The sequence below is a fragment of the Ursus americanus genome, chromosome 18 (assembly GCF_024610735.1).
Source record: "Ursus americanus isolate L20-20 chromosome 18, mUrsAme1.1.p, whole genome shotgun sequence".
NCBI lineage: Eukaryota > Metazoa > Chordata > Mammalia > Carnivora > Ursidae > Ursus > Ursus americanus.
Window position 1 is genome coordinate 59,099,781 of NC_142144.1, and position 22,080 is coordinate 59,121,860.

General features: G+C 41.5%; 1 long non-coding RNA gene across 5 annotated transcripts in view; it reads left to right on the plus strand.

Annotated features, from left to right (window-relative positions):
- Positions 1-77: 77 nt before the first annotated feature.
- LOC148108616 (uncharacterized) overlaps positions 78-22,080 on the plus strand; it is a 54,651-nt gene continuing 32,648 nt past the window's right edge. For all 5 annotated transcript variants that reach the window (XR_015727520.1, XR_015727519.1, XR_015727521.1 and 2 more), the window contains exon 1: positions 78-214. This is a non-coding gene — a long non-coding RNA (uncharacterized LOC148108616). The remainder of the gene's footprint in view (positions 215-22,080) is intronic.

Genomic DNA, 22,080 nt, shown 5'->3' on the forward strand with positions numbered 1-22,080 from the left:
CAATGGGCTTTGCTGCGGTCCTATGGGTACTCTGCTGCGTGGCGACGTCAGAACGCCGCTTCCGCAGGAAGGGGCTCTGAAGGTCGGACTGCGCCCTGCGTGGTTACGCCACTTCTTCCTGACTGGAAGTGACGTGTTTTGTGCGCGTTTTCCTCAGTTCTGTGGCGCGAGGTTTCTGCGGTCCGCTTCCCTGGAATAAAGAAGTTCTGGGCAGGTACTTGTTTTCCCGTGCGGAGGGAAATAGAACACTGAAATCGTTTAAAAACAAATTGAAAAGAGTAGTACAAAGTCTTCCCACGAAGAAGACTCCAGGCTACCCTGATTTCCTTGGAAAGTTAAGTCAAACATTTTAGCAGGATAACTTTGCTGTCTTAATCGGGTACTTCCAAAATGAGGAAAGGGAGACAGACACAGGGAACACTTCAACGCTTCATGAGGTTTAGCATAACCCTGATAGGAAAGCCAGACAAAGATACCAAATTAATGAATGATTATATGCTACTTTTGCTCATGAACGTAGATATAAAAACCCCTAAGCAAAATGTTAACTAATTCCAGTATTATATAGAAAGAGCAATACATTTTATGCAAGTTAGATTGTTTTAACATCACATTCAAGATATTAATGGGTTAGTGGAGAAAATGTCCTCTCAAAAAATGTACAAGAAATTATTAAACACTTACTCATGATGAATGCTTATGGAAAACCAGGAATAGAAGGGAAATTAATCTGATAAAAGGTATCTGCAAAATTGAAAGATCTCTCTTACTTACAATTTTTTTGTTGACTGACCTCAGTCCTTTGACACTACAGTTTCCTCCAGTTTGGATTTTGCATATATATAATTGCATATATATGGAGCATTTCAACATGTTCCTCTGTCCTATTTCCTGCTAATTGGCAGTTGAGTTATTTTTTTTTTTAAGATTTTATTTATTTTTTTGACCGAGATAGAGACAGCCAGCGAGAGAGGGAACACAAGCAGGGGGAGTGGGAGAGGAAGAAGCAGGCTCATAGCAGAGGAGCCTGATGTGGGGCTCGATCCCATAATGCCAGGATCACGTCCTGAGCCGAAGGCAGACACTTAACCGATGTGCCACCCAGGTGCCCCAGAGTTATTTTATTTTTTCAAACATAGTAGTCATAGTTGTTTTCTAATCTGTATCATAATTCTGATGTCTCAGTTATTTTCTGGTTCCTTTGTGCTGCCTGATATTTCTGCTGTATATTGTCCATAGTGTCTAGTTTCCTTGTGTATTTGCTTCTTACCTTTGAAAAACTGTGAGAAAAAGTATTTCTGGCTTCTTGCAAAAAGGATTTTTGTTTTCCTTGAAGCCTTCTCAGTTAGACTGTTTTCATGGGTTGAGGTTCCTTGAGTCATTGCTAACCCAGGCTACAAATCTAAGCAAGAGCTGTGCAGTGGCCACATCTCAAAGATGGGATGGGAAGGGGTGCTTTTTTCCTCCTTTTATAGTCAATGTAAAAAACAATCATTCTTAAAGTTCTTGGATACGGGTTCACCCTTATCCTTAGGGTATAGCCAGTGGAGTCCCAATTTAATATAGGTGGAGTCACCTAATAGCATTTTCACTTTGGGTAGCCCTGTACCTTGGCTGCTCTTTCCTTGCTCAGTGAAGCTACTACAAACAATACTAGATGTTCCCTATCTAGAAAATGTCCTCAAGGCAAGAGTAGCTTTTGTGCTTCTATACCGTCATTTGCTCTTCTGGGCTTCCACCTTCTCTTAGCTTTTGGCAATAGTTCCTTAATATCTTGTCAGCAATTTTGTGCCTTGGAGGAATTTTTATTTATGTTTATATAGTCATGATCTGTGGATATATTGATCTTAATAACCTAGCCTATCATAACTGGAAATAGAAATTTGAGATTTAATTCATTTTCTTCATTCTCTTAGTTTTTATATCTGAAAACACCTTGCTGAATGTTACATTCTTGCATCACACTTTTTTCTTACCTGTGTGCTTTGTAGGCCATTGCTCCATTTTCCTTTAGCATTAAATTTTAATATAGAGATTGCTAACAGCCTGATTTCCCCTATCCTTTATAGTTGACATGCTCTTTTTGTATGGATAAACCACCTTTTTCAGGTCAAACTGGAAGAAAATTTACTATAGTGAGTCTCCCTCAGAGAATAAGTAGGCAAAGAACAACCTCCAACACAAAGAGAATTCAGCAAATCAGCTACATTTCTTTTGTTCTAGTTTTATATATTTAGCAGTCACATGCACAAATACATGACCAAAGATGCCAATATGGATAATTATGGACATTCATCATTTATTGAGTGCCTACTATGTGCTATTAACTGTGGTATATGCTTGGTTTATAGCTTTGAACATAATAGGATATAAATCCTTGATCTCATTGACCTCACAGTCAACCCAAAGAACTAGATATTCAATAACCAAACAACTATTATTTAATTAGGGTTGTGATAAGTACAGCCATGACAAAGTACAGGATGTTATGAAAGTATACAACAGAAAGACCTAACCTAGTTTGCAAGATTTGGGTAGGTGTCAGTGAATAAGTCACAAATTAGAGACCTGAAGTATTAGGAGGAATCGGTCAGGTGGAAAGTTGTGGAGTGAGCCTTGTGGGCAGAGGGAACATGCTGTGCAAAGGTCCTGAGGCTGAACAAAGCTCAATGACTTCCAGGAGCAAAAAAAATCAGTGCTATTGCAGCATTATGAACAAAGAGGAGGGTTGTCAAGATGAATCTGGAGAGACAAAGCCCAGGTTTTACAGGCTTTGTGGGCAACATTAAAGAATTATGACTTCATCCTGATAGTAGAGAACATTATTAGAAGTTTTCTTATTAGAAGTTTTTTAAGTTAGAGATTTGATCATATTTTTGTTTTTATAATATGGTATCATTCTAAGTGCAAATGGAGGATCAACATGGGCACAAGTAGAAATGAAGACTTCAGTTTGGAGATAATTTTAGGTGTCTGACATCATGAAGTCATTTTGAACTACAGTGGTGATAGTAAAGATCTAGAGAAGTGTACATATTCACAAAACAGTGAGAAAGTAGGATCCTTGGGGTGTAGGGATAGTAAGATGTGATGAGGCGATTGAGAGAGTTGCCAAGCTTTTTTGAAGAATTCTGAGATTCCTCTCACTTCCACCAAGAAAAAAAACTCTATATTGTCTTTGTGGAATAAGGCTGTACTTTTTAGGAAATGGTAAACTTTGAAAGTTTAATCAATATGAAACTTAACAGAGGCAAACAGAGGGGGAAGGAGGGAAATCCTTGTAAAAGGAGCTGTGTAAGAGCTATATAGCTTTGGAGGCTCCTAGGGAAATCTGAAGAGTTAGAAGAGTTCCAACTGAGGACTTACTTCCTGTCCTTAGCACTTAGCTGTGCTCTCACATGCCTTCCTTTGCCTTTCATGGACCCCAAGTGTCATCCTGGTTTCTGGGATTTTAGCCTCCTTATCTGGCCCTCACCACGGTCGCCAGCATCCTTTTTGTGACCTAGGCCTTCTCCTCCCTTTGGATTGAGCTCTAACTAGTTCCAGCCTCTGAGGCTAAAGCACCATACCTTCTCTACCCTGATTGGGCAAGACTGTTCCCTGGTTAATAACTATGAGTTATTGAGCATCCACTCTATGCCATCCACTTTACTCTGCATAAAAGCTACATTTCACTTAATCTTAACAACTTTGAGAGAGAAGCTTTATCACTTTTCCACCCTCAAGATGAGGAAAATGTGTAACAAGGTCAAGGACTTTAAGTGCATAGCCCAAGATCACAATTCCTGTACTTAGCAGATCGGGGTTTCCAACACTGGTCCACCCCATTCCAGAACCCTGACTTCACAGGGTGCTGTCTCTGGTTAATCTTTCCTTCAGATTCTTACCTCTGCCTGTGTTTGCAAACCCATCTAGAAATATTACTTGATTTTCTAACAGTTTCCTTTGTGTAAGCATTTAATTTGTCCTTCTTAACTGGAGACTGCACCCTGATTCCTTCTAATTTTGTCATAATAGCACACAGGAAGGGCCACAGCCCTGCCTCCGAGAAAGCAATTTCTATCAACTTCATTTGGAACATTGAAGACAAAAGGGTTAATTCTCAGGTAACTTTGGTGCTTAGTCTAATTGATCATTTATTTTCCTGTTAACTCTTTGTACCCTGTGCTTTCTTCAAGACTGTTGATTAAAGCTACTCCATTTTTACTGCTTATTTCTCTCCAAATGTTAACACAGAGATACATGTTAGCTTTAGGTGTATAGTTGTTTACCCCTGCATTATCTTACAATAGTAAAAATCTGAACCAAACTATTGAGTCTGGTTAAATAACATGATTATCCATAAAGTGGAACTTAATGCAGCCATTAAAAACTTGCAGAATAATAATTCTGTCATGGAAAATTGTTACCAATCCATCTCAAGTTTTTTTTTTTTTAAAAGGCAACCAGGGCACCTGGCTGGCTCAGCCAGAAGAGCATGTGCCTCTTGGTCGTGGGCTTGTGAATTCGAGCCCCACATTGGGTGCAGTGTTCACTAAAAATAAATAAATAAACTTAAAAAAAAAAAAGGGGGGCAACCAAACTGCGTGTTTAGTGTGTTGCTACTTTAAAAATTATACAGGGGCACCTGGCTGGCTCAGTCCGTAGAATAAGCAACTCTTGATCTCGGGATCGTGAGTTCCAGCCCCACGTTAGGTGTGGAGATTACTTTAAAAATAAAAAATAAAAATCTTTAAAAATTATAGAAATGCACTCACGCACACATTCGCAAATATAGATTTAAAACTTCACATACGCATCAGAATTTAAGAGAATTTTAGAGGGGCGCCTGGGTGGCTCAGTTGTTAAGCGTCTGCCTTTGGCTCAGGGCGTAATCCCGGAGTTCTGGGATCGAGCCCCACGTCAGGCTCCTCTGCTAGAAGCCTGCTTCTTCCTCTCCCTCTCCCCCTGCTAGTGTTCCCTCTCTCGCTGGCTGTCTCTCTCTCTCTCTCAAATAAATAAATAAGATCTTTTTTTTTCTTTAAAAAAAAGAATTTTAGAGATTGGTGTTGCTTTTTGTTTCCTCTTGTTTTTTAAAAAAAACTTTTCAGCATTGAGCACAAGCTTATTTTTTAATTAAAAGTAACTAAAAATAACATCTCCATGATTTCTACAACTGTGAAACCTATGATTAGTTTCAGTTCTCGTGAATAAGAATATAGAGGGGCACCTGGCTGGCTGGCTCAGACAGTAGAGCATCTGACTCTTGATCTCAGGGTCCTGAGTTTGAGCCCCATGTTGGGTATAGAGATTACTTTTAAAAATAAAAAATAAAAATAGACAAGAATGTAGGATGCTTTTAGTAAGGTTAGTATTTTATTATTTATTTGTCATTTTCCATTTAAATTACTATCATCTGATTCAGTTCTTACAAAGCTGAATTAAGTCAATTTGTGCTTAGCATCTATTGTTTCTGACTTAGGTATTTGAAAGTCTGGGTTCAGGTCTCAATGGTACAATTTATTTTTTAAAAAGATTTTATTTATTCATGTGTCAGAGAGAGAGAAAACACAAGCAGGGGGAGCGGCAGGCAGAGGGAGAATCAGGCTCCCTGCTGAGCAATTAAGCTGATGTGGGACTCCATCCCAGGACCCTGAGATCATGACCTAAGCCCAAGACAGACACTTAACTGACTGAGCCACCCAGGAGACCTGGTATAATTTATTTTAAGGACATTACTATGCCGAGGGTTTTGTGTTTCTTTGGTTTGCTGTTCTACCACTAGTAGAAATCTATAAGGATATTAACCACAGTTTGTGGGCTGTCTGGGATTTCCAAACATTTAAACAAACATTGGAATATAGATGAAACAGTGTAGAGCTTGACATTGATAGACATGGGTACAAATCCTAATTCTTTTCTCAACTTGATTAAAAAAAGCAGGCAAGTTAAACTGTCTAGGCCTCTATTTTCTTATTTTTAAAATGGGGGGAGTAATATTAACTCAGAGGGGTCTGGGGATACCTGAATTAGAGTATGTCTGTGTAGAGAGACTGTTACATGACAGGTGCTCAAATAAACACCTGTGTTCTCACTCCCCTTCCCAACAGAAGCCACATGTACCTGTAGGAAGGATTCACAGAATAACCCAAATTTCATTTCTTTGACTTTGGTTGCAATTATATCAGTTTACTATGGGGTAATTTCTGTTAGAATTCTAGGGAAATTTCCAGTTTCTCAGTTACCACCTCATTACTGTCAAAAGTTGTACTTTAGGTAATCAAAATTTCCCCAAATCTGGGCTCCAATAACAAAACAGTATTAGGGTCCTTACTTAGAAGGAAGGAGAGTAGTCTGTTGGGATATTGCTAGCTTTTTGAAGTGAACACTAGATGGCAGCATTCAGGCAGGATTTTCTATATCAGACCTAATGGGCTTCTCCCCCACCGACCCCCACACCCATACTTTCTTACCCCCCAACAAAACAAAAGCCCAGCGATCTTCCTGCTTATCTCAGTTTGAACAGTAATCGAGGGACAGTATTTGACAGTATTTGCCAGGGCCTAAACTAAAAGAAGTACACTTGTAGGGGAGGGGAATAATAATAAAAGCTCATATACTATTTACTTGTGCCAGGCACTATTCTGGTCACTTTTACATATGGTAAAACAAAGAGTAAATATACTTAGAAATTTTTTTTTAAGATTTTATTTATTTGAGAGTGTAAGAGAGAGATCACGAGCAGGGGGGAAGGGTAGAAGGAGAAACAGAGTCCCCGCTTAACCGACTGAACCACCCAAGTGCCCTAAACTTCGAAATTTCTTAGCAATTAAATGTCTTAGAAAAAGTGGGGATGCCTGGCTGGCTCAGTCTGTGAAGCACACCACTCTCGATCCTGAGTTTGAGAGTGTGAGCCCCACATTGGGGGTAGTTTACTTTGAAAGAAATCATAATAGGGACGCCTGGGTTGGTAAGTCAGTTGAGTGTCTGATGGCTCAGGTCATGATCCCAGGGTCCTGAAATGGAATCCCACATCGGTCTCCTTGCCCAGCAGGGAGCCTGCTTCTCCCTCTGCTTGCTTGCGGCACCCCCTACTTGTGCTCTCTCTCTGACAAATAAAAATAAAATTTAAAAAAAATCATACTGAATTTTTAAAAACCACAGTTATTTCATTTTTGTCATAGACTATTTTTTCCAGTTTTTTCCTTTTTTACCTTCCTTTATTATTCATGCTTTCAACGAAACAAGTATTTTTGAAGCATGTACTGTGTTTGAGATACTGAATGTGTCACTTTGGGCCCATGGATGGGACAGTAAAATAATTCATATAAGGTTAAGCCTCTAACTCTCTGAAAACTGAAGAGGAAAGAAGACATGTAAGTTAATAAGAGGACGAGGTGAAGTATACAATCTGTGCATTTTATTTTCACAAAAGTAGTTTTATCGAATGGTAAAGGAGGTATGAATTATCTTATAATGGGGTAAGCAGAACAATAGAGAAAGGGAATTACCATGTATTGAAAGTTTACTATATGCCAGGACCCTGATAGGCACTTTACATACACCATTTCACATATTTTCATTTTTGAAAATTTATTTTCATTTATTTGGTTGTTGATATTCCCATTTCCAGGTGAGGAAATTGAGTCTTAAGAAGGCTACGTAACCTGCCCACAGCTACACAGGAAGGGGTAGAATAAGGTATCATGTATGAGTAACAATTACTGCTCTTTGTTGCAACTTAAAAAGAGAATACAGGTAGATTTTCAGGATATAAAGTGATAGATGTGCATTAGAGAATGGTAGAGTTTTGATAGGACAGATGGAGGTGGAAGGGTGGCCTGGGCACAGCATGGACAAAGATTCAGAGACCCGAGGAATGTGTGTAGTCTGTTAGGAATGTCTGTAAAAAGTGCCCTTTTTATTTATTTATTTATTTTATTTTATTTTTTTAAAGATTTTATTTATTTATTTATTTGACAGAGATAGAGACAGCCAGCGAGAGAGGGAACACAAGCAGGGGGAGTGGGAGAGGAAGAAGCAGGCTCATAGCGGAAAAGCCTGATGTGGGGCTCGATCCCATAACTCCGGGATCACGCCCTGAGCCGAAGGCAGACGCTTAACCGCTGTGCCACCCAGGCGCCCCAGAAGTGCCCTTTTTAAAGTGGGAAAGAAGAGAGAGTTTAAAAATCTACTCAGAGATAGAAGATACTGGTGAAGCAGATCACTGAGGGCGGGTCTCCATCTTGACCCAGAACTGCCCTGTAGTTCAGTCCCTGTTTGTTTTCTCTGCTGCCTTCCACATTCTAATCTTATCCACAGAGCTCAGACAGGTAAAGGACATCAAGTTCTGATCTCCCACAAATGAATAGTTTTGACTTTTTCCCTTCAACACACACTTTTTGACTGTAAACCCACCATATGCTAAGCACTGGGCTGTAAGGTGAATGTGCATATGCCAGTTATATTGGGTCCTGCCTTGGTCCTTCCCTCCAAATCCCTGTTAAATTGTCCATTACTAGAGGACAGTAGGGGACACGTGGGCCAGTACCTTTCTATTTCTTGCACATGCAGAGTGGTTAAAGCACAGATTTTTAGTGTCAGATAGACCCACATTTGATGAAATGGGGTAAGAGAAAAGTGAAAATCCCAGCAGTAGATCCCATATTCTAAAAAAGTTAGTGCCCAGGGTGACAGCAACTCTATGCTGATGGCTTTCTCAGCCTCTATGTGCTTTTGCATGTACCATAAATATGTAGAGCACAGCCTTTGGCTGCCGAAGCCCCTGAAAGCACATGGTCTCTGCCTCTATGTCTGGAAAGTCTTCAGCCTTTGACTGCTGCCTGACCCCTCTTGACTTTGAGCTTTTCTGACTCTCGGTCTGCTTTCATACTGGGTTGATTAACCTAGAGGAGATAGGAGAGTTGATGGTTAAAAGGAAGACTGTATGCCCCAAATAAGGGAATCATAAAGTAATTGACAGTGAAAATGTTAAAGGAGCAGGACCCCACAGGGAGTGAATGAAATCAGGCTGCACTGAAGTGGAAATTTTAATTAAAAAGGGAAGATATGACCTATATTGTACAGGCTCCTGGTTGTCCTTGTCCTCAGGTCAAAGGCTAAAATGGTGTTTCTGTAGAGAGAAGACTTGGGGGAGGAGAGTCACCTTTGGGGTCATGAGTGAGTTCCTTTTTTTTTTTTTTTTTACGTTTATTCATTTAATTAAATAATCTCTACATCCAACATGGGGTTTGAACTCACAACCCTGAGATTAAGAGTCACATGCCTTTCCAACCGAGCCTCTCAGGCACTGCACAAGTGAGTTCCTCTTAGGACCTGCTTATTGCTCCTCAGAGCTAGAGGGAGCGTACCCAGACCAGACCTAGCACTCCTCTGACGCTGCATCTGCCCTTCTGACCCATTGCCTAGAACTGGAAGAGAATGCTAGCCCTGGGGTAAGGTCAGAGATGCTGGAGACCCAAGGATTCTCAACTGGATGTTGATGAGCCAGAATGCCACAGTGGCGTGGGCCATTCTGATTCCATGTAGGGACTGTGGTTAATAAGAAATATATTTGGTCTTTGTCCCTGGTTCCTGGCACAAAAGCTCCCCAAACCCTTGGAATTTCCAAAGTGAGAGTAGGCGTTTTTTTCTTGTTGTTTTTTTCCTAAGTGAGGGTAGTTTTTTTTGTTTTGTTTTTTGTGTTTCTTTTATTTTTTTGTTATGTTATGTTAGTCACCATACAGTACCTGATTAGTTTCTGATGTAGTGTTCCACGATTCATTGTGTGCGTTTAACACCCAGTAGTCCATGCAATACTGCCCTCCTTAATACCCATCACAGTGCTAACCCATCCCCATTCCCCCCTCCCCCCACCAAAACCCTCAGTTTGTTTCCCGGAGTCCATAGTCTCTCATGGTGAGAGTAGTTTTTAAAACTCTTTTAAAAGTTATTCATAAGGGCAACCCCTTCGGATCCCCTCCCTTCTTGGGAGCTTTTTACTATCACTTTGCTGTTGCTCAATAAAACTTGCTTTGCTTCCCACCAAAAAAAAAAAAAAAAAAGTTGTTTATGAGAAGTTCCTTTTTAGCATATCTAAGTTTATGCTGATGAGGTAATTTAGGGTGGGGCCCCTAGATAGCCTCAGGATGGGACTAGTCACCAGAGAGACCAAGTGATTAGAGAGTTGGAACTTTCAGCCCCACCCACTGGCCTCCAGGGAGGGGAAGGTAGAGGGGGATGCTTCAGATTAAGCTCTATAAAAACTCTTGACAAGATGTGATGAGCTGCTGGGTTGGTGAAGATATCCAAGTGCAGGGAGGCTGGCACACCTTAATTCCACAGGGACGCAAGCTCCTGTGTACCGTTTCATCTGGGTGTTCACTGTATCTTATATTTTTATTATTTTCTTGAAGTTTTTATTTAAATTCTAGTTAGTTAACATATAGTGTAATACTGGTTGCAGGAGTAGAATTTAGTAATTCATCACTTAAATATAACATCCAGTGCTCAACACAACAGGTGTACTCCTTAATACTCATCATTCATTTAGCCCACCCCCCCACCCACCTCCCTCCATCAACCTTCAGTTTGTTCTCTATAGTTAAGTCTCTTATGTTTTGCTTCCCTCTCTTTTTTTTTCTCTCTCTCATGTTCATTTGTTACATTTCTTCTTTTTTTTTTTTTAAAGATTTTATTTATTTATTTATTTATTTGACAGAGATAGAGACAGCCAGTGAGAGAGGGAACACAAGCAGGGGGAGTGGGGGAGGAAGAAGCAGGCTCATAGCAGAGGAGCCCGATGTGGGGCTCGATCCCACAACGCCGGGATCACGCCCTGAGCTGAAGGCAGACGCCACCCAGGCGCCCCCCATTTGTTATGTTTCTTAAATTCCATTCACCGTATCTTTTATAATACCCTTTATAATACGCTGGTAAATGTATGAAAATATTTCTCTGAGTCCTGTGAGCTGCTCTAGCTAATTAATCAAACCCAGGAGAGGGTCGTGGGAACCTTTAATTTATAGGTGGTCTATCAGTAGCACAGATGGCAATCTGGACTTGTAATTGGCATCTGAAGTTCCTGGGGGCAGTCTTGTGGGACTGAGCCCTTAACTTGTGGGATCTGATGCTATCTCCAGGTGGATAATGTCAGAATTGAGTTAAATTTGTAGGACACCAAGTTGGTGTTACCTGAGAAGTGGGGAATTCTTTGGTGGTGTTGGCAAACACAATAGGAGTCGATGCCCAAGGCTGAGCTGGACACATAACTTTGGCAATGACTGACCTCATTCTGGCCCCAAATCCCTCCCCCCTCATCCCCTGCTGCAGGCCTTCACCTACTCCAGAATCTGAGAGTAATCCACTAATCTGGTCTCTAAACAGGGAAATACTTAGGAGCTTAGTTTTCCTGTTTAGCCTAGGGTGGGGGTGGGTGATCTACTTGGATCTTATTCCCTGGTTCCAGTAAGTGGGATTCTGCCTAATTTTTAGCAATGGGCACTCTGTATCATTCAATTACCCTGCCACAGAAATTATCTTAAGTTCTAAGTGGATTTTCTATTACCCCAGTGTCTTTCTAGGGCCTCATGGAATCCTTACTATATTACTGGAGTATTTATTTCATCAAATTCAGGTGACTAGACCTTGCTTTAGAGTTACTGCTTGCTGAGGCCAAGCTCTGACTGGTGGTGGTAAAAGATTCCCTCTCCACTCCATGGCAGTGGCTGTTGGTAACAGCTGACCCCCCCCCCCCAGATTCCAACCTCCCAAAAGATCCCTACTCCCATTCTTATGCCACTCCCTGAACTATGAACTGGCCCCATGACCCTTCTTCATCTTGCAGACTCTCCAAGCCCCTCCTGGGGAGGCACCACCACCACTACCAGTCAGTCTCAGCCTGACAAAGTTAGGAGTTTTCATCTTGTTTGTTTCATCTCCACTGTATTCAGCCTTCTTCCACTCCCCTTTTTAATGAGAACTGTGTTTGTTGAGGCTCCAACTTCTCCAAATATGTGGATGAACTGTTCATCTTCTGATGCAGTGACTCTATGTTTGATGCACTTCCTTTCTAAAAGGGGTAGAGGTTCTATCCGCTATTCCAGAGGTCATTTTTGTATAGATAATGAGATTTGAAAAAAAACCGCTAAGGGTTTATTTGCTCTTTTCACAAGCTGGCTACCTAATGAACTTTGGAATTGACTCTATGATACCTGTTGGTGTAAAACTCTGACCAGAGAGTGCTGGATTACACCACCCTTGGCCAGCACCAGCCAGGAAACCCCATGTGAATGTGTTACCCATTGCCACAAGGGTCAGGGTCTGCCTGCTTTGAAAATTTGCTCTGTTGTTATTCCCTTAAACCACCATGGGATTTTCCTCCCTTCTTTCATCACCAGACATCTAAAGACTGAAATGTGCTGCATCCCTTCCCTCATCACTCTCAATTCCAGCCCTGCAGGGACAGGCTCTAGACCTTGGGCAGTTGCCCTCTCAAAGGCCACAGGGGCATCCTCAGTGCAAAATCTTTTCTGTTTACCTTTCCTCTGACCTCTCTGAGGAATATGGGCACAATACCCCTACCCACCCAATCCTGACATTTCTCCTTTTTGGTCTCCAGAACTCTCAGCCATCCTGTGTCTCCTCTTTATTTCTCAAGACTTTTCCTTGTTTCTTTCAGAGGCTTTACTCTATCTCCTCAAATATGGGTGGTCCCCAAGGTTTGATCTGATCTGTTTGATCACACCCCTTCCCAGAGACCTCGCTTGGACAGATATGCTAACTCCCTCCCCTCCCCACTGGAAGTAGGTGGCTCTTAGGCCCAGATCCCTAGACCTGACCTCTGACCTTACCCCCACATTATCACTGGCCTGTTCTGTGCCTTTGCTTGAGTACCCTTCCCCGCTACTTCAGAGTCGCATTTTTGGAAGCAAAGTCAACTTTCTACACCCTAAACTCATTCTCCTCCTGGATAGCCCTAATTCTATTATGTGTGCCAATACCCTCCCATTTTCTAGACTCAATTTGGGAGTGGCCTTTGATTATTCCTTTTCTCTTGTCTTTTACCTATATTATAGTAAGAGTGTTCATTATATCTTATAATATCAAGTACTACTTTTGTTTTTAAAGAAGTTTAAAAATATTTTCAGGAATGTATTTCCCCATCATGATTACCCTTCACTAATGTTAGGCTTAATTATGCACATTTAATTTATTACTGGGTCAGTGTCTCCTTTTTAAATGAGACAACCATATATACTTCTTATTCTATTGTGAAGGTGTCCAATTCTCTTCTCCTTGGCTTGCTACAAATACAAAGGTTTTTTCCCAGCATGTAGTAGTGGCTGTGAGACCGATGAGTTACAAGAAGTCCATCGATCCATCTATTAGGTGAGGCTTTAAATATATGATGACTTGATTTCTTAATGCAATTCTTATATTTTCTTATTAAGGGAACAGAATAATTTCCTCCTGGGAGATCCACAGTTTTTTTTTTTTTTAATGATTTTTTATTATATTATGTTAGTCACCATACAGTACATTCCCGGTTTCCGATGTAAGGCTTGATGGTTCATTAGTTGTGTATAACACCCAGTGCACCATGCAATACGTGCCCTCCTTACGACCCATCACCAGCCTATCCCATTCCCCCACCCCCCTCCCCTCTGAGGCCCTCAGTTTGTTTCTCAGAGTCCATAGTCTCTCATGTTTCATTCCCCCTTCTGATTACCCCCCTTTCTTTATCCCTTTCTTCCCCTACCGATCATCCTAGTTCTTATGTTCCATAGATGAGAGAAATCATATGATAGTTGTCTTTCTCTGCTTGACTTATTTCACTTAGCATTGGGGAGATCCACAGTTTAACCATGTTTTCAGAGTGATCTACATCCTGGTCTCTCTGAGGTCAGAAAGACAATATTACAGCCTGCACATCTCCATGGATTTTTAGGGAGGAAGTGACCAAGCAAGGTCTCAAAAGCACAGAAAGCAGATTACGGGTCACTAAGGTATAGGGGTAGGAGTAAGGAGAAGTAACTGCTTAATGGGTATGGATTTTCCTTTTGCAGGGATGAAAAGGTTTTGAAACTGGATGGTGGTAGGGTTTGCACACATGGTAAATTTACTGAATGCCACTGATTTTTCACTTTTAAATGGTTAATTTTATGTAATGTGAGCTTCACCTCAATTAAAAAAATGTCCCACCAGCAGAAACATCATCCTGCCCCACCTGTTCTTCCGAGGAAGAGAGATGAGAGTATGGTAGCAGGGGCATGTATATACAGGAATCACAAACTGATGAAAACCAAGATTTTTCCACCCTCTTTCCTTCTCCTCTTCCATGTTTTACTTAGGGGTATTGATTGTAAAATGGACTGGACTCACGTCAGACCCTAGAGAAAAGGAAAGAAGTCTGTAGTAACTTAAGAAAAGCATGTCATAAAAAATATTTTGATAATTATGAAGGCAGACAAAATACATATGAATAAAGAGTTAGTTACTAGATACAAACAAAAATCCATTGGTATATAGCTTTTTAAAAAAAAATTGGAGTACAGTTGACATACAATGCTACATTAGTTTCAGGTGTACAACATAGTGATTCTGTGTGTAACATATGTTCTGCTATGCTCACCACAAGTGTAGCTACCACCTATCACCATACAACACTACTGCAGTACCATTGATTATATTTCCTATGCTGTACCTTTTATCCCTGTGGCTTATTCTAGCTTTAAAATTATTATCATTAAAAATAAAGTTCCCAAATAATGTCCTGGCTTGTGTAATTCTGAGAAAAGGAGATTCAGCAATACACCCAGAAAAATCACGGCTGTGATTGCCTTCTTTGTATTCATACCATCAAGACTTTCTAAATCCCTCACCTTGAATCACTGTAGAGACTCTCAGCTATTCCATAGCCGCCAAGATCATTTCCTTTCACCAGGAGACTCTGCAAAACCTCTCTCCATGCTAAAAGGAAGAACCTGACTGACCTTAAACTTTTGGGCCTCTTCTGCCTACAGCTGGGATCAGTCACCCTGTACCACCAGGCTCAGCCTGGGTTCTCAGTTGCTAGGACAATTCCAAACTTTGAGCATGTGGCAGGGCTTGCCTGAGATGTGGTGCACCCCACTTATGCTAATAATTTGGATTTCCTTTTGATATTTTTTCAACATTTATTTCATTGGCGTTGCATTGGTGCTTTTAGACAATGTTTGCTATTCTTTTAATTTTCCCTCAAGGGGGTGGAACCAGTGGGTTTGGGCAGGCATGTAAGTGGCTCCTTATGGAAACCTGTGTGAAAGGGTGCCCTGGTACTGGCTCATTCCTGATGGTTTATTCCCCTAGGATTGGTGCTCAGGTCAGAGTTGGAGTGGCCTGCCTTGATCTGGATCTTGCGTAAGAAATTGGGGGGAGCTTTACATCTTGTTCAATGTTAATGGCTTCAGATTAGCTCTGAAGCTCCCTATCTGTGGTATTTAATAATGAAGATATGTGTTAGGCCTTGGGGTGGTGACTAAACTAGCCCAATATCCTACTGATGTCCTCCTGACCTTTAGTATCCTGAACCTGACATTACTCTGAACTTACCATATTCTCAGGTCTTTTGAATTATATGGCTTTTGCCATTTTGAATCCTGTAGGCATGTCTGACAAGATTTCAGCCCAGTAAATGACCAAAAAGGTCTCGATCCTCTTGCATCATGTTGACTTAACTGACGTTAGGAAATTGTAATGCAAACAAATAATAGCAATCTCTATAAATATTTGGGGTTGTGAACATGAATGCTTTGGCAGTACAGGAAGAGGAAAGGAAGGGAAAGGAATCTTTCATTTATTCATAACTCACAATGATTGCATTTTACTAATGAGGAATAGAGGCAGAGCAAGGTTAAGATCTGCTAAAACACACACTTCCAGTAAGTGGCAAGCCAGGATTCAGCTGCAAGGATTGCTGTCACAGAGCTGTTTCTGCTCCGTCTCTCACAGCAAATGCTCATTTGCTGGAGGTAGCTCCCTTGCTTACCGAGAACACCAATGCCTTCTGTGTGATATTTTTCCCTTTACAAAGCACATTGCATTTTTTAAAAATAAGTTTTTTTTTAAAAAAAATTCAAGGAGAAGAGAGAGAACAAGAAAAGTCTATTTCTATTGGATCTATAGTAAGAGCAGTATTTATTATTTATGCAATGAAATTTACAATTTGAGCAAGGCTGTCAGAGTTAAAGTGGTTGTGTTGAGCTGGTGGCTAGTTCTGCATTGGAATCCTGCTATGCATGCAGGAACAGCCCAGGTCTGAAAGCAACTGCTACTACCTCATATTGCCTGCCCTTAACAGTGAATTAGTGGCCTTCTGGTTGTTGAATCAGTCTTTTTTTAAAATTTTTTTATTTTAATGTTTTTTTATTATATTATGTTAGTCACCATACAGGACATCCCTGGTTTCTGATGTAAAGTTCGATGATTCATTAGTTGCGTATAACACCGAGGGCACCATGCAATACGGGCCCTCCTTACTACCTATCACCAGCCTATCCCATTCCCCCACCCCGCTCCCCTCTGAAGCCCTCAGTTAGTTTCTCAGAGTCCATAGTCTCTCATGCTTCGTTCCCCCTTCTGATTACCCCCCCTTCTTTATCCCTTTCTTCCCCTACTAATCTTCCTAGTTATTATTTTCCATAGAAGAGAGAAATCATATGATAATTGTCTTTCTCTGCTTGACTTATTTCACTTAGCATAATCTCCTCCAGTGCCGTCCATGTTGCAGCAAATGTGATAGGATGTGGAGAAAGGGGATCCCTCCTACATTGTTGGTGGGAATGCAAGTTGGTACAGCCACTCTGGAAAACAGTGTGGAGGTCCCTTAAAAAGTTAAAAATTGAGCTACCCTATGACCCAGCCATTGCACTACTGGGTATTTACCCCAGAGATACAGACATAGTGAATCAGTCTTTTGCTTTCTTGTCTTTCCACACTGCTTTGTGCTGGTCAATGAAAGACATATGAAGGCTGATCTCTTTCCAGTACATTTTCTGTACCATCCATTGCTACAGTCATCTCTCTGAATCTGCTTCCCTTCTTTAATTGCAGTAAATGCAATAAATATACTTCATAAATTTGCCCTTTGGTAAATCCAGGGACTCTAGCTGGACACTTACAGGACCTCAGCTAAGAGCTGAGTAAATTGTCTGTTTAAAAGAATTCACGCTGAGTTGTTAATGAGGCTTGGCATGGCAGTAATTGCTTTTAAAGGAAAAACTGGTTAACACAAATGTATCTCTAATTGCTATATAGGGGGAAGGGATATTTTTGGATAGGGGCCACCGGTAATCCTTTGTTTCCTGTCTTCCCTCACCCTCAGTCCCCCCCCCCCCAGGTCAGTTAGGAAAGAGAATCGGGAACCAAACTTGCATCGAAATCCCTCAACAATTCTATTTCTTTCAGAAAACAAAGCATCACCTGGGAGCTATGTCTCCTTGTCTCTCTTACTGGGAATTTAGAGCCTGTGGAAGTCTTAACACTGTCTTAGGTTAAAAAGCCCATGGGGTTCACAGCATAGCAGTAAACCCAGTACTATAACTGGCATTCACTTAGAATCTTTCTTGCTCCTGGTATCTGACCCTCAAAAAAAAAAGAGTAAAGTGGCAACCATTGTAGGGCTTGAGATCTAGAAGTTAAATCCTGGCTCCCCCCCTTCTTCAGTGACCTTGGGCAAGTCACTTTACTTCTCTGGGATTCATTAATGTGTATGAAAGTACTGGGCACATAGTAGGCTCTCTATAAATGCTACTTTCTGCCTGTAATTGAGGTATTCCAGGAAATGCATGTTCAATTCAGGGAAAGAACATTTGATGAATCTTTCCCTGTTGAATGCCACATGTCCCCCCATCCCCCTCACACCCTTCCTCCCATCTTTGCATTGTTGATGCACATGTTTACTGGCCAGAATGTTTCTGTGTGGAAGAAATCATTACTTATCCATTTTAGTACATATTACCTACCTCTTCATTTATAATGGAACCCAGATTTTTGCCTGAGCACATAGCCATCCCAATACAGTTTACATTTTCTAGCTTTCCTCCTTGCAGCTGAGTGTGGTCACATGACTTATTTCTGGCCCCCAAGATGCAATGGAAATTGTGTGTACAATCCAGAAATGTCCCTAAATGAAGAGGCATTCCCTATTTCTATCATTCCTCCTTCCTGCTGGATTGAGTACAGATGTGATAGCTGGAAATGGGTGACTATCTTGGCCCACGAGGTGGAAGGCATGTATTGAGGATGGCAGAGCAAAAACAGAAAATTGATTATTGCCCCATCATACCTAACCTAGACTGTCAAATCTCTAGACCTCATTTAGATGAAAAGAAATAAGCCACTATTATTTCAGGTTTCTTGTCACTTGTGACCTAACTTAATCCTAAATAATAAGGCCTGTATATTCCAAAGGGCAGGGATTTTGGGGTGGCAGTTCTTTAAAGTAATACAACTAGCCTCTTCCAGTTTCCTTTGAAACAAGATATTAGATGCTAAGTTGGGGTGTTATATAGTTCTGGTTGCAGAGCAAATCCTCAGCATGGATCCAAGCATATGTTTGTAGTTCTGAACATCCTTAGGACTTGATTATTTGCCAGACTCTGTGCTGGGCATGTCAAGGATGCTGTTTTCCATTTATTCTGCTTTGTGATTTCTGTGCCCTTAAGAACAAAAGCATAATGCAGTATAAGATGGGAGGGGAAGAAATAGGTCAAAGCATTTTCCCAGGTGCTTCCCTTAAGCCCCTTCAACCCAAGCAGTGTACTCCGTTTCTGCTTCTACATATATGCTATTAGGTGACCAAAATCTGGGCTCCTACTCCTGCTTCTCCCTGCTCAGACTGACAAGGGCCTATTTTTGTGGGGATCACACTTCTGTCAAGGTTTCTTTTCCCAATCCACAATGTGGCTATGAGCACATAAGTGCTCAGAAGAGACAAGTTGCTCTTTGCCCCTACTCTCCAGCCTTTCCTTCTAGTTCAGTCATGCAAAGCACTGCTAAATAAAACCACTTCTGCATATCTCAGAATATCCTCCTCATTATAAAATTTAGTTTTATCAGCTGTTCCATCTACAATATCTCATTTACTTCTCACAGTAACTGTATGAGCTAGGTACTATTTTCATTTCTGCTTTGTAGTTGAAAAAAATCTAAGGTTTAAATTCATCCAAAGTCACCAAGCTAGTAAGTAGTAGAGGCAGGATTTGATTTCAGGCAACATGACGCCAAAACTTGTGTATTTGACCACTACGCTGTATTATCTTCCTAATGTTGAATTCCTGTTAATATATACCCTCATGTCTAAATCTTACCATATAATTTCATTTGGAAGAAACTAGAGGATCATGAAATACGAGAGATTTGGGGTATGAAATATATTTGGTGAGAGATTGAGAGAAATTTTTAGCTCACAGTTTAAAGGTATCTTGCTTTTAGGTATGGCTGGGTCTAGGTTCTCAACTGATGTCATTAGAACTGGATATTTCTTTTTCCTTGTCCATTTTTGTCCCAGCGTAGGGCATGAACCACAATCGTGAGATCAAGACCTGAACTGAGATCAAGAGTCAGAGGCTCAACCAACTGAGCCACACAGGCCCCATTTCTGTGTGGTTAAGCCACTTTGGGGAAGGTTGTTACATGCATCGAATCCAATCCTATATGATATGCAACCCCAACTCTCTCAGGAGTTACAGTGAAAGTTTGGGCTGGCCTGTGGCCTAGAGTGTGGTCAACCCATTCAGATACATGGATGGCTTGATAATGTGGGAGAGATGCTTTCCCAGAGGAAATGATTGTGCTCCTAACAGAAGCAGGGAGAGTGCTTCAAGTAGGCAGGAGCTTCAGATATTCACAGCAATGTCCCTTGCTATATAAAAGCTGTGAGTCAGGGTCTGAACTGGGCATAGAGTAGCTGCCTGGCACCTGGATTGTTGCCTACCCAATCCCCTACATCAGTAATTTACCCTGAATAAAACTGTATAAACAGTATGGAGTGGCCACCTTCATTTTTCAGTCTCAAAGTGCCTTTTCAGTCTGCAGGATACTTTACTGCCCCTTCATCACCTTCTAACTATTGGCGAGCCAGCGGGGAAGCTGAAAACAAAGCAAGCATGGATGATGGGGCTGCGCCTGGAGAAAGCCTGTTGTCTGAGGGGGAAACCCCAGGTTGGCCAGCCACCTCCATCTGGGGAGATTTGGGCATGTTTTTTGAGCATTTTGAACTAGTGTATGAATACAGAGATGCCCTTCTCCCCTCGCCCCCTGCCCCCAGGGATTGTTAGATATCTTATCAAAATGGTGGGGAAAAGGAAATGGAGAAGGGAAAGTGAACAAGCAATTGCAGCGGTAGCTTGGCCATTGATCTATGCATTAAGAGATGCCATGGAAATGGAATTACAGGTAAGGAAAGAATTGGAACAGACTAGACAGACTAGAGAAGTGTTAACTTTGAAAAAGTATGTACGAGCTGCATGTTTTTCTAGTGCAGACATTATGTCCAAAAGAATCCAACAGCAAGAGGAATGCTTAGAAATTATGGCATATGGGGTGCGTGGCTGGCTCAGTTGGAAGAGCATATGACTTTTGATCTTGGGGTCATGAGGTTGAGCCCCATGTTGGGTGTAGAAATTACTAAAAAAATAAACCTGAAAAGTTATGGCATGTTTGATGGCAGAGATGCATGGGTGCAGACTATCATGCACTAAAGGGAGAGTTATTGTATCCCCTTCAGCATGGCATCCCTGGGATAACGACTCCTCTGATGAGGTGAACATTATCATAGAGGAGGAAAATGATCGATAGGCATGTCGTTTGATTCAAACAAAGACCCAGGCCAGTTTTTAGTCAGAAATAGCCTCAGTCACTTGCTCAGCCTGCCTCAAGACAAAGATTATATGCCACTAGCATGGATGAGAATTGCTAACACTTAGCTAATTTGATTAATTAGATAAATGCTGGCATTAAGGTAGCCGGCTTAACAAAGGGATGCTCCCTCCCCTCCATTACACTGGGCCTCCAAGGAAGAACTATAGGAAATTATACAGGAATTGGGAATGAAACATGCCATCTACACCCAGCATTTTAGAGGTCCAGATAATGAATTATTTTCCTCTGGTATGAAAGGCTTTATCTAAGAGTCAGCCCTAGGGGAAAGTTACAAGACTTTAGTATCTGTCCTTGCCCTTATGCTTAATCAGCTGCTTGCTACAGTAGTTGCTGTGCTTACTGATGTAAGTGAAAATGAAAAAATCTGTCGGGGCACCTAGCTGGCTCAGTTGGTGGCGCATGGGGCTCTAGATCTCAGAGTCATGAGTTCAAGCCCTACGTTGTGTGTGGAGACTACTTAAAAAAAATTGTCACAGGAAAATAGATGGGTTGAAAAACAGGGAAAAACAAGGAAGTGTGGGAAAATGGCAGAAGAGGACGGCCACCTCATACCATGTTTACAACTAGATTTTACTCACATCCAAGTAAATAAACTGGAGAGTGATCCAAAGACTTGCAGAATAAACTCTGCAACTAAATGTAGAGAAGAAGCTGCATCCAAAAGGTTAGGGAGGGCAGAAATGGTGTGGTCAGGAGCTGCCTGCAGGAGGAAGGGGCTGCAGTTGTGGAGAGGGGAAGCACCAGGGAGCCCACACAGGGAAAACGAATTCCCCTGTAATGTCTGGCCTTGAAAACCTGAGGGGCTGAATTCCATGAATTTGTATAACCAGTGGGACTTAGAGCTAAGAGCTTTAGAAGTCAGCTGACTCAGCACTGGGTGAGCTGGGAGGGCTAATGATAGCTAGGTCCTGCCCTTAAAGACACAACAGCCTGAGGAGAGGCAACACAGAATTGACAGTTTGCACCAGGGGAGGGAGATCTGTTTATACTGATTTGGGGAGTGTGTTGGGGGACTTCACCAGGAACAAAGGAGCTGGCAGGCTCCATTTTCTTCCCCAGCCTCACAGTGGGAGGCAGCACTGCCTGACCTACTAGCAGTGTGTCCCATGCACATGTTCTTCTGAGGACTTGCCAACTCCAAGTCCACTGGCCTCCACCCTAGGCTCAGGGCAAATTTTG